Here is a 12,150-nt window from a genome sequence, read left to right on the forward strand (position 1 = left end):
AATTTAATGCTTTCCCTTATAAGTAGCCTTGGTCATAGAGTCTTGTCACAGCATAATAGCAGTAACTAAGACAATTACTAAGGTTTTTTTCCTGTTATAAAAATACATAAATAATTTGACTATATAAATGTACATTTAAAGTATTTTTTCATTTTATCTACTAATTTTAAGTTTAATTTGCTTTTGCTTTTCTTATTTATAAATGCTAAAGGTTAAGTTATTAATCTAAGTTCTTTCTGCTTTTCTAATATAATTCTATAACATTTTTGTTCACTCTCCTCTGTCTTACAGAAATTAGGCTGTTATATTTATACTTTTATTAAGACCAAAAGATTTTTTAAATTCCCCTTGTGTATTGTTTTCTTGACCTCAGTTATTGGGAAATATGTTGTTTAATTTTTACACCCATACTGAGACTTTCTGCATACTTTGGTTATTTTGCCTCAGTTTTGCAGCCGTCAGAACAGAAAAGCAGTTCACTTAAAATTAACTTTCATGGAATTTCAACCTCTTAAAAATTCTTGGACTTGTAGCTTATGGCACGATAACTCCAATGAAGGCTCAGTGAACAGGAGTGAGGTGTATTTGTAGTGGGTAGTGGTTCATGTCACTGTCATAGACATCCCAGTGGTTTGTAGTAATATTGTTACTCCATATTCATATCCATTCTTCTAATTACTGAAGAAAGAATATCTAGTTCTATAGCTATACTCATGTTGGACAAGTATTTGCTGTTACATTTAGAACATTTTTGGGCTCTGAATCAAGGAACCTTTTATCACTTTGAAGTGTCTTTTTTTAATCCTGATAGCATTCTCTTTTCTCTTCCCTGAGGTATACTGGGCTAATAGTAATACGGTCTCTCTAACTTTTGTGCTTAGATGTTTCAGTTCATTTCTTCTCCCTATATTTGGTTAACATTTATGAACTCCCTGACACACACACATGTGTGTCCATTAGTCTTGACAAAACTCTTGAAAGTTTTCACTTTCCTGAAGAGTAAATGGAAAGAGTAAAGAGTATCTGGGGGAGAAGGGAGTCAGGGAACTAGGAGTAGTGGAAGAAGGGGAAACTGTGATTGAGATGTATTGTATGAGAGAAAAATCTAATTCCAATATAAAAATAAAAGAAAAATTCTTACATTAGAGATTTTAAATTAAGAATTATCCTATTAAAATGTGTTCTTTTTATTTCACAAAATTCATATTCATTTAAAGTTACATTCCTGATTTTTGGACTGTACTTCCTATCAGTTTCTATAAGAGGTAAGAATTTTTTACTGTGATTATAAACTCGTCTACTTTATAATTATTTTTAAGTTTTCCTCTATATATTTTAGGGAATGATATTATACTGGTATAATTTCAGATGTGTTCTAATAACTCAGGTTGTTTTTTGATTTTGCACACTCTGCATAACTCTTCTTAATGTAAGAGCCAGTCTAAATCACCTAAGTGGCATTGAAGATTTGAAACCAGTACCTCATTCTAAGTGATAACAAATAGGAGATTATTTCAGGAAAACTACTTTTGTGGAAAATAGATCCAAGCATAGCTAAAAGTAAGATGGGGGAAAGGGTGGTTACAGAGAAAACAGTACTATGTCAATTAAAGATCTATAACTTCTTTCCTCTGAGGCATAAAAATATAAAAGGACATACTGTATCTAAAGAAAATAATAGGATGTATAAATCAAAGAAAATCAGAAAAAGAATAAAGTTTCTTAAAGTCAAGAGCACAGTACTCAAATTAATAAAAAAAAAAACCCCGCTGTTAACAATTAGTAACATGTAATTGACAACACTCCAGACATAAAGATTTAAAAGAAGATTAAAGAAAAGGGAGGGAGAGAAAAAGAAAAGGAAGAGGAGGAGGATGCTGAGTAAAATTCATGAGGAGCAGCATCCAATTAGCAACAATTCAAAGAAGAGGTCCATAAGAGGAGAGTGAAAATTACCAAAAATTATTATTAGGGAAAATTGAATTTTGTTAAGGTTTGAAAGTACACTGTCCCAAGTCTGTGTGTTGAATACTGACGGTGCAATTGTGGAAGGTTCTGAAACCTTGAGTAAGAAAAGCCTAGTTAAAAGAAGTAGATTCCTTCCTGCTTTCTGTCTCCTGTGAGGTGAACATGCCTCCTTTCACATCCAAAGGCTGTAACTTTCTGACTAGACACAGGCCAAATGAATCCTCCACTCTTTATACTGCTTTTCAAAATATTTGATCACAGTAATACAAAAGGAAGTAACATATTACAACACCTTGGATACACCTACACCTTACAAAAATAGTACGTGATAACTGTTTAAGCATATAATCCCATAGGCATCATGTCAACATGTGAGCCACTAAAAGACTCCAAGGGAAAAGGAATCTTTGAAATTTACATGAAGACTTGTGAATATCTATGAATGTCCCAGAGCAAAAAAGAAAAAGTGATTCAGTACTGATGGTAAAAGAAGTTAACATCAAAGCCTCTGGTCAGGACAGCTGTACAAGTGAAAGAGGTCTGTCTAGGACAAAAAGAACCAAGGGAGCATAGTATGTATTTGAGAGTCTAGTATAAAAAGTAATTGTAAATCAAAATATCTCAAGAATTTTCAGAAAATATGTGAAGAAATAGAAACAAATGAAAATGGAGACAGAGATGGTGAGCTGGCTCTTCGGGTAGAAGAACTTGTAAACAGACCTAATTTCACATCTGGATCTCACAAGATGGCAGGACAAAACTGACTTCTGAGAGTCTGTCCTATGACAGGTACTCCATAGTACATGTGTGCTTGTATACATACATAAACACCTACATACACATATAGTATGCATACATACAAATGCACATACACAAGTACACACATATGCACACAAAAATAAATATAAAAAATAAAAATAAAGGCAATTATTTATCACAGGAAAACAAATTTCATAAGATTAAAATCTTAATCTAACACATATATCATAGAGATGTATTTATCTAATAATAAAATGCAAACATATGCTTCACTTTCATAGCAATAAAATTGGAGAAATATATGCACGAAAATAAAATATGTAAAATGTTTAAAAACCACAACAGAAAGCTAATTGTAAAAATTAACAAATCAGTAATAAGAGGCTACATGGAAGTCAGCTGGTAAAGCATGCAAGCACAGGACCCGATTCAGTCCCTGGACTCAGAAATTTCCCTTTTCTGAATTTTCATCACAGCTCACATGAGTTTTTATACATTCACCTCCTGTCTGCTCAAGTAACTTTTCAAAGCACAAATTTTCCCACCTTCATTGAAGTCTCAAATTCATAAACATTTTCACAGTGTGCCCACATTACATTTGCCTAAAATTCCTCAGAGTCCAGACTCCATGAAGTTCCTTTGTCTCCCCCTCTCTTATTCCTCCTCTCTTCCCCTGACTCCTTCTTTACCCTCACTGACAGTTTTACTTCATTGAATTGAAATTAGGGCTTTCTTATCCACTACCATGTCCCCATGGACTCAGAATGTTCCCACCTTAATCCCATATCTTTCCCACACAGATGCCATTAATCTAATGAAGGTATCTCTTTTTATTTGTTTTATTTCTTTAAGTCCAGTTCAATGATGTGAAATTCTCTAACCCAACTAAGTTGGTTTGAAAGTACAGGATTTTGAACTGTCATACATGACCACAGCTCATGACCTGGGTTAAGTACTCAGTCTCTAGCTTGTGGTGATACTTTGAAGGTTGTAGGAAGGTTTGCTAGATGAGATCTTTGAAGGTTAGACCAGCCAGTGCTTTAGGCTTTCTATCCATGCTGGACAGAAGGAACGTAAAGAGTTGGTGATATGTGTCATGCACCTAAATCTCGCCATACTGAACAGAGACTCTTTGAAACAGGGAGCCCAAATAAAAAATTCTCCCTGAAGTTGTTTTGGTCAGTTATTGTGTGTAGCTATGAGTAAAATAGTTTGTACAGAGAACTTTACTGACTCTCTAGTCTTATATCTCTTCTTCCCACATTAGCCTGTAAAGTTCATGTAACATCCAATATTGTCTTTCTTTACTTGGTTTTTGCACCTCTCCGTAATACAATACTTGCATCAGAAGAGTTTTTCAGTATTTTATGAATAATGAAAATACCTAGTTCTTTGAGGTTTTGGTTTTGTTTGTACTTACTATGTTGCATTTGTGGAACATCACAATTGCTTCAACCTGTAACACCTAAATGGCAAGTCAAAATTTGCTAATGCTTTGGCAAAACAATCAAACCAACCAACCAACCAACCAACCAACCAAGACAATTTAGAAAACAAAGTGTTTAATTGGGCTTTCAGTTTCAGATGTTCCGTACCCATGATGGGTTAGCAAACACATGACCCAAGAACAGCTAGAGAGCTCACATTTCTAACAGGAAGCAGGAGGCAGAGGACATGCTGGCAATAACAAGAAGTTTTTGAGGCCTCCAGAGCCTAACACTTCCTTCAACTAGAGCATGTATCCCAATCATTTATAAATAGTTCCATCAGCTGAGGAGCAAGTATTCAAACCCATGACTTCAGTGGCCATCCTCATTCAAGCCATGAGAACTACATCCTGTTCAGATTTTTGATTTTTGCAGATGGAAAGTTCTCTTCTGTTTTCTGTAAATCATTAATGATAAACCTTCTTTGCATGTATTTGATTATCACACATATTCTCTACAAAAAGGAAAGGTTGTTAAGCTCATCAGGAGCAGGGTGTTTCATGGAGGGCTGGAGCCCATGCATTCATAGAAGAAAAATATCATCAGGGGCTTTCGGAACTTTAGAATGTCCATCCTAGTCCATTGTAATTTGTATGCTGCTACAAAAAGAAAAACAAGCATAAGTGTAGCAAGGTTTAATAATGCAAACTATTCATTTGTGACAGGTAGATGAGACAGAGAATTTTATTTTCTGTATATTCTGCAGGAATGCCACACTGCCATCTGAACGTTTTCACATATTTCAATGTAACTGAATTTCCAATGGAAAAATCCCATTTTCAAGGGTATTTAGATAATTTGAAGGTAAAACTAATGAACAACAATGCTTTCATCTAGCTAGAAAACTATTCTGTGCAGATGTAATAGTGATAATAGTTTAGTCATAATTATGCCATTATGGGATAGTACTATGATAGTTAAGGTTATAATTTAATATCATACTTTTTCCTTTTTTTGGTTTTAAATTTTTATTTGAGAATTAAATATTTCAATATCTTCCAAAATACTGTTTCTTAGATCACTAAAAAAGAAAGCAGATTCAGTAAGAAACTTAAGTCATTAAATATGTCGCACTAGTATATACATACAGAACACTATGCAATAATATTTAGCTCTGGAATGCATACCATCTCCTTTTTCCTCATTAAGGGCTCAGCCAGCACTGTGTGGCTATATAGAAAGTTCCATGTTCCATGTACATTAAGAGTGTGACACTTAGTTGCCTCAGCTTATAGCTGAGGGGTAATTTGTCCACTGGGGTGTCAAACTTGAAGTCTGAAGGGAAGAGATCTGGATCCCAAGGGTAGATCAGTCTGTGGGGTTGTTGGATTGTAACATCAACTACTCGAGCAATATCCCCAATTTCTTTCTGTGTTTGCTTCTCAGCTGAGGCCTGGGAAGTCATGTATATAGCTGCCACCGCCACAGAGATTGGGCTTCTGCCAGGAACCAAGTCCAGTTCCACAGCCTTGTGGGCTATGTGTGTAGCGGCCATCTGCACTTGCTTGGGGAGGCAAAGGTTGGAGCAGAACCTAAACATGAAGTCCCCAGTTGTGATCAGATCCTCCCCGCTGGTTTCCAAAGCTTTCAAAATCAGTTTAAAAGAGTGACCAATTTCTTTCTTAGAGATTCGAGACACAGCACATATTTCTTTAAATGTCCTGGGGACGCCTTTCTGTCTACAGGCGATGTACAGACAAGCATCATTAGCTCTTCCCTTCAGGCTCTTCTGCTCATACACTTGCTTGAATAAATTATTTATTCGATCAACTGTATTGCGTGGGAGGTTGATCCTATCTGCTGCCATGGTTGTGATCTCCTTGAATGCATTCATCATCGCTCTATCAGAACTACTCATTGTCCTCCGGTTCTGATACTTAGAATTACCAAACTCTTCAAAACCTGCAGTTCCTGTACCCTTGCCAATCGTGGTGGACAAATCTCCATCACTCAGAAGAGGATTCTGAGAGTCTTCAACTTGAGATGGGTCTTTTGTTGCTTTGTCAGTGCTGAAAGTTCTCCATTCAGATCCCACATTGATAACTGGGTCCCCTACTACTAGGTGGCATTCAGGACAGATCATATCACCAGCTCTGTAGTCCTCAACTAAAATTGCATCTGGATGATTAGGACAAGTGACTCTTGGGAGAGCATCCAAACAGCTGGTTGACACCATCTTCACGGCTCCACCAACAGCTCTGTCCGAAGCAGGAAGCAGCACTCAATGTCATACATTTTCAATGCAATAAATGTTACTAATACATTACAAGTATACTAGTAAAAGTATCTTTTACTAGTAATTGTATACATTGAGCCGAACCTTTTCTTCCTCTTGATTGTATGACCAACACATGCTTAGGTAAAAATAAAATTACATGTATTGAATGAACAATAGGTATTTAATATAATTTCTATGCAACTATTAATACCAATGGTCTACAATAATTGTTTTGATTTAATACTTCCTCCATATTTCTTCATTTTTTCATCTGTTAAAACCATGTTCACTAGTTTATTTGTGTTATTTTTTTCATTTAGTTTCTATGCAACTAATATTAATGATCTATAATAACTGTCTAAACTTTACTTCCCCCTCTGTATTTCTTTGTTTTTCATCTCTGACAAACTTGTTCACTGCTTTACCAATGCTGTTTGTTTTTAAATATTTCTTACAATTAAATATAAAGCTTTCTGCCTTTGCTTTAAATATCATCTAACTGTATGTTCTTCAGGTTCAGACTGGAACTAAAGGGAAGGCAGACCTGATTGCAAGGTACAGGTCTGGGCAGAAGGAGTAAAGAGAAAAAGAAGGCGTTATGATGATGTTGGCAGCTTACCAAGGCTCTACTATTTGAAGAGATTTCCCCTGAGAAAGGTAAGAATTATTACAAATGCTTTTTGTATTCTAAATCTTTTGGCACTACCTTCCTCTTCATTACAGTACTGTGGTGCAACCCAAACACACTCAATCAGCAACTCAGCTCGCTCTTCTCTCCTTTCTTTCTTTCTTTCTTTCTTTCTTTCTTTCTTCTTTCTCTCTCTCTCTCTCTCTCTCTCTCTCTCTCTCTTTCTCTCTCTCTTTCTTTCTTTCCTTCTTTTCTTTCTTCTTTTCACTCCCCATTTGTCTTCCTCCTTCTCCTGTAAACTCAGTCACATGTAGTGATTCTTAAGATGTAATATGGCTATACCTATGATTACTTTGGTGATGAGCCTAAAACCCAGATTATAATAAGTAAGGAATTAAGTGGGCTGAGCTCCTGCATTTCTAGTAGGTTCCCAAGGTCAACCTAAAGTTACTGGCTCTCGCACCAATAGAATAAGTCAATATTGATGACTCCACTTGAATAGAGTAACATACCATTATATGACTGGCTTTACTGACCTACTTCTGTACATGTCTTTTTCACTGCTCCTGTATTTCTACATATTCAGTGTCCTATTTACATAATAATTAAGAGAAATAATTCAATTTAGAATGACACAGACTTAAGTACAATCCAAAAATATTATCCAAGAAATATTTCTTTGAATTACATCTTATCTAGTAAATAGAAAGACTAGCATGATTGAACACTGGCTGACTAATTATGTAGAAGTGGATGTAATTTCCAGATATTGATCTTAATAGCTGGGTAAGTCGTAGTAGGCATGATTCAAACTCATGTCATTCTTTTTACCTGGAAATGGATAGAATGATATCTATGGCATATGTACTTCAAAGGGGTTTTGTGAGGCCTAATAGCTAAGTACAGTCTCTGGGAAACTACAAAGTATTGAGAAATATTTAAAGGCAAAAACATATACCCAGATCTAAAGTATTACCCACTATCATATAAAATTTAAGGTGATATTTAGGGTGCTAAATTTGTCAAACTTTGAGCACATTTTTAAAGACAAAATCAAGATGTTATTATTACATGCTCAGCAAATAAGAGTGTATTTTAAAATGTCAAATTTTATTTGAGGTAAGTGATTGCAGATTATAAAGTGGACACTGGTAGGCTGCTTTTATTTAAAACAGTCTTTCATTATCTTGGAAATACATTTGTTAATTGGAAACAAAATAAGTGGCTTAAAATTTCTGAGGATGCAGCAACTCTAGTTAATATTTTGTAAATGGTGCTTGATAATAAATATGTATGTGTCAAAAACTACTTGATAAGCAGCCAGATATGAAGGGAGGCACCCCCTAAATCAGCAATGCATCAAATATATCAGTTCAGTGGTGGATCAGCTGCTGGTGATTTGTGGGTAATCAGCTCTAAGAAGTGGATGGGAGGGAGGGATTGTCAAGCATTTCTTTTGCAGCTGACATGAATTTTGAATTATGTGAACAAATTAGCCATTGAAATTCAACTGGGTAGAATGGCATGCTATTGATTCATTCCTTGAACATAGGGACAACACTAGCTTTAGCTGAGAAAGTTACCTTTCAGTGTATAATATATTGTTTTTCACATCTGTGCATGAAACACCAACAGAACAGAACATTTAGCAAAGCACAGGCTGAGTTAATTCAAGAAAAATAAGCTTTATCTAAACTGTCCTTTGCAGGGGAATAGTCGTTTGTCCTAAGAACAATCAAGCTAGGATTTAGGTGCATGTGTGATGCCCATTGCCTAGAGTTTGATTTCAGTTTTGCCTTGAGCACTCTGTGTTCTTCTCAACTGTCGTGAAGGTTTCATAATGCAAGTGCTATCCAAATTTCCTGTAGCATCTTTAGTGTGGGATGTGTACATATGCTGACAGCATTTAACTCAACTATCTGCAAGGATGGACTTGATCCTCAATGTAACACGTTAAATAAGTTTGAATGTCTCTAATCAAAATGAACTGTGAGCATCGTCCTCTGAATGTGTTAGTCTTTAGCAAACCTCTAAGGAGAGAGCTATATCATGTTCTTGACAGCATGCACTTCCAGCCATCCACATCAGTGTCTAGCTTAGGTGACTGTACACGGGATGAATACCCAGGTGGAATGGTCTCCTGATGGCCCCTCCTTCAGTTTCTGTCCCATGTTTTGTTTCCATATTTGTTCCCTTGAGTATTTTTGTTACTCGTTCTAAGTAGAACTGAGGCATCCCCTCTTGGTTGTCCTTCATGAGCTTCATGTGGTCTGCTGGTTGAGTCTTCACTACTCCAAGCTTTTGGGCTAACATCCACTTAACAGTGAATAAATACCATGTGTGTTCTTTTGTTATTGGGTTAACTAATTCAGGATGATAATTTCTAGATCCATCCATTTACCTAAAAATTTCTAAAATTCATTATTTTTAATAGCTGAGTAATACTCCATTGTGTAGATGTACCACATTTTTTGTATCCATTCTTCTGATGAGGGACATCTTGGTTCTTTCCAGCTTCTGGCTATTATAAATAAGGCTGCTATGAACATAATGGAGCATATGTCCTTATTATAATTATATGTTGGAGCATATTCTGGGTATATGCCCAGGAGTGATATAGCTGGATCCTTAGGTAATGCTATGTCCAGTTTTCTGAGGAACCACCAGATTGATTTCCAGAGTGGTTGTTCCAGCTTGAAATCCCACCAACAATGGAGGAGTGTTCCTCTTTCTCCGCATCCTCGCCAGCATCTACTATCACCTGAGTTTTTGATCTTAGCTATTCTAATTGGTGTGAGGTGGTATCTCAGGGTTGTTTTGATTTGCATTTCCCTGATGACTAAGGATGTTGAGCATTTCTTAAGGTGCTTCTCAGCCATTCAAGTTTCCTCAGTTGAGAATTCTTTGTTTAGCTCTGTACCCCATTTTTTAATAGGGTTATATGGTTGTCTGGAGTATAATTTCTTGAGTTCTTTGTATATCTTGGATATTAGCTCTCTATTGGATGTAGAATTGGTTAAGATCTTTTCCCAATCTGTTGGTTGCGATTTTATTGACAATGTCCTTTGCCATACAGAAGCTTTGCAATTTTATGAGGCCCCATTAGTCAATCCATGATTTTAGAGCATAAGCGATTGGTGTTCTGTTCAGGAACTTCCCCCCGCCCCCCTGTGCCTAGGTATTCGAGTGTCTTTCCCACCTTCTCTTCGTTTCAGTGTATCTGGTTATATTACTGTTCATTTTGATTAGAGACCTGTCTGATCCTGACAGCTTCCTGTCATGGATTCTAAGAAGAAATTGAGCATCCTTGGAGTTACTCCAGTTGTAGGGAGACAGCCACTAGGCAAGAATTGCCTCTTTCCATCTACAGACAAATTACTGTCCAGAAAAGGACACACTTGCAGAATAGTCAACTGATCATATCTGCCTAGACAGACTAATCAGCCCTTAATAATTCTGCAAAACTAAGGTCTGTCAGATGATTCTGGGCCAGAAGTCTAAAGATTTGATGCTCCAACGTTCGGTAGTATAGGGGCTTTCCAGGTGTTCAGCAGTCTCTATAAATTGGTTAAGTTTTAGAAGCTATGCTTAGTGCTTCCCATAATTTCAGTTAACTCAGTCATTCTGGATTTCTGACAGGGTTGAAGACTTATAGTCTCATAGCCAATCCTGGCTATTTACTTTGAGAGAAAAGATCTGAGTGGATGGTTTTCAACTGGCATTCATTCTAAAGCCAAGAAAAAAGCCAGGTTCAAAACTAAGTGTTTTAGTTAGGAGAAATAACAGAGGTTCTGGTTAGTCAACAAAATGATGGACTGGGTATTAGGACCATCTTGTACCTCACTGGTACAATTAGGAATAATTATGCTCTAATTGTATTTTGAGAGAAAAGTTTTATTTTAACAGGAAGGGTGGTATGTATGAGGAGCTAAGGGGGAAGGAGTACCGAAAGGAAGAGATGGAGTAAGGAGAGGAGAAGATGAAGGAGAGAAGCTAGGTGATGAGAGAGAGAAAGAGAGAGAAAGAGGGGGGCATGGAGGCAGATGTTCACGTGTCTCCACCAGTCAAAGATAGTTTATATATCTAGGTTGGGTATTGGGTTACACTTCTGATTGAGCATTACCAAACTTATAAAGTCTTTGATTAACATTTAAAAATATTGTATAAAAGCAAAAAGGAAAAGGGGGCATGGAATAGGGGTTTTCTAGGGAGGGGAAATGGGGAAAGGGGATGGCATCTGAAATGTAAATAAAATATAAAATAAAAAAATTAATGAAAAAAATTTGAATGTCACCCTTAGTGATTTTCCCCATTCACCAATGGTCCTCCTCCAGGTATCTATATAGAAAACAAAGGGGTTTTGAAAAACTCAATCTTATTTCCTCCATGTATCAAAATTCCTTGTTCTCTCGCTTCCTCTCCTGATCCCTCTCAGTCTCCCTTTTTCTCTCTTTTTATTTATCTACTCATTACTTGACAGATATAGAATTTAGAGCTCTATCTATGGATAAATTGTACATAGGTAAATATATACAAGATAGGGAGACACATGTATAAACAAATAAGAGATGAGTAGATAGATGCTGGATCAATGGAAGGTTAGATAGATAGATAGATAGATAGATGATACTTATTCTCCTAGCATCTCTCTTTTTACTGTCTTGCCCGATGTAGCATGAAAACAAAAAATGTATCATATATCTGTCAGTTATTCAACAGTGGTTATATATTTGAGAGATTCTAACATGTTTGATGATTTTTTTAAGTATTATCTTCTCAGTTGGCAAGGTAGCTCAATAGGTTAACTATTTGCTGTGACATCATTAGATCCCGGGTTTGAATTTCCAGAATCCATGTAAAGCTTATCTATAATACCAGAACTCCTGTTGTAACACGGGATATGGGATAGAAGAATCCATAGAAACCTTTTGGCCAATCAGCTTATCATATAGAACAATAAATAAGAGATCCTGTCTCAAACTAAATGAAATTCAAGGATTTCCACCTGAGTTTGTCCTGTGACCTCTCATTAAACACAGTGGCAAGATGTACCTGCATTCACACATATACAGTCACACATATCATATAAA

The 12,150-nt window shown here is 36.2% G+C and overlaps 1 pseudogene; it reads right to left on the reverse strand.

Moving 5' to 3' along the window:
* Positions 1–5,358: 5,358 nt before the first annotated feature.
* On the reverse strand, positions 5,359–6,390 carry LOC117707421 (transcription initiation factor IIB pseudogene; annotated as a pseudogene).
* Between the last annotated feature and the right edge of the window lie 5,760 nt (positions 6,391–12,150).

This window comes from Arvicanthis niloticus, chromosome 4, assembly GCF_011762505.2.
Source record: "Arvicanthis niloticus isolate mArvNil1 chromosome 4, mArvNil1.pat.X, whole genome shotgun sequence".
Taxonomy (NCBI): domain Eukaryota; kingdom Metazoa; phylum Chordata; class Mammalia; order Rodentia; family Muridae; genus Arvicanthis; species Arvicanthis niloticus.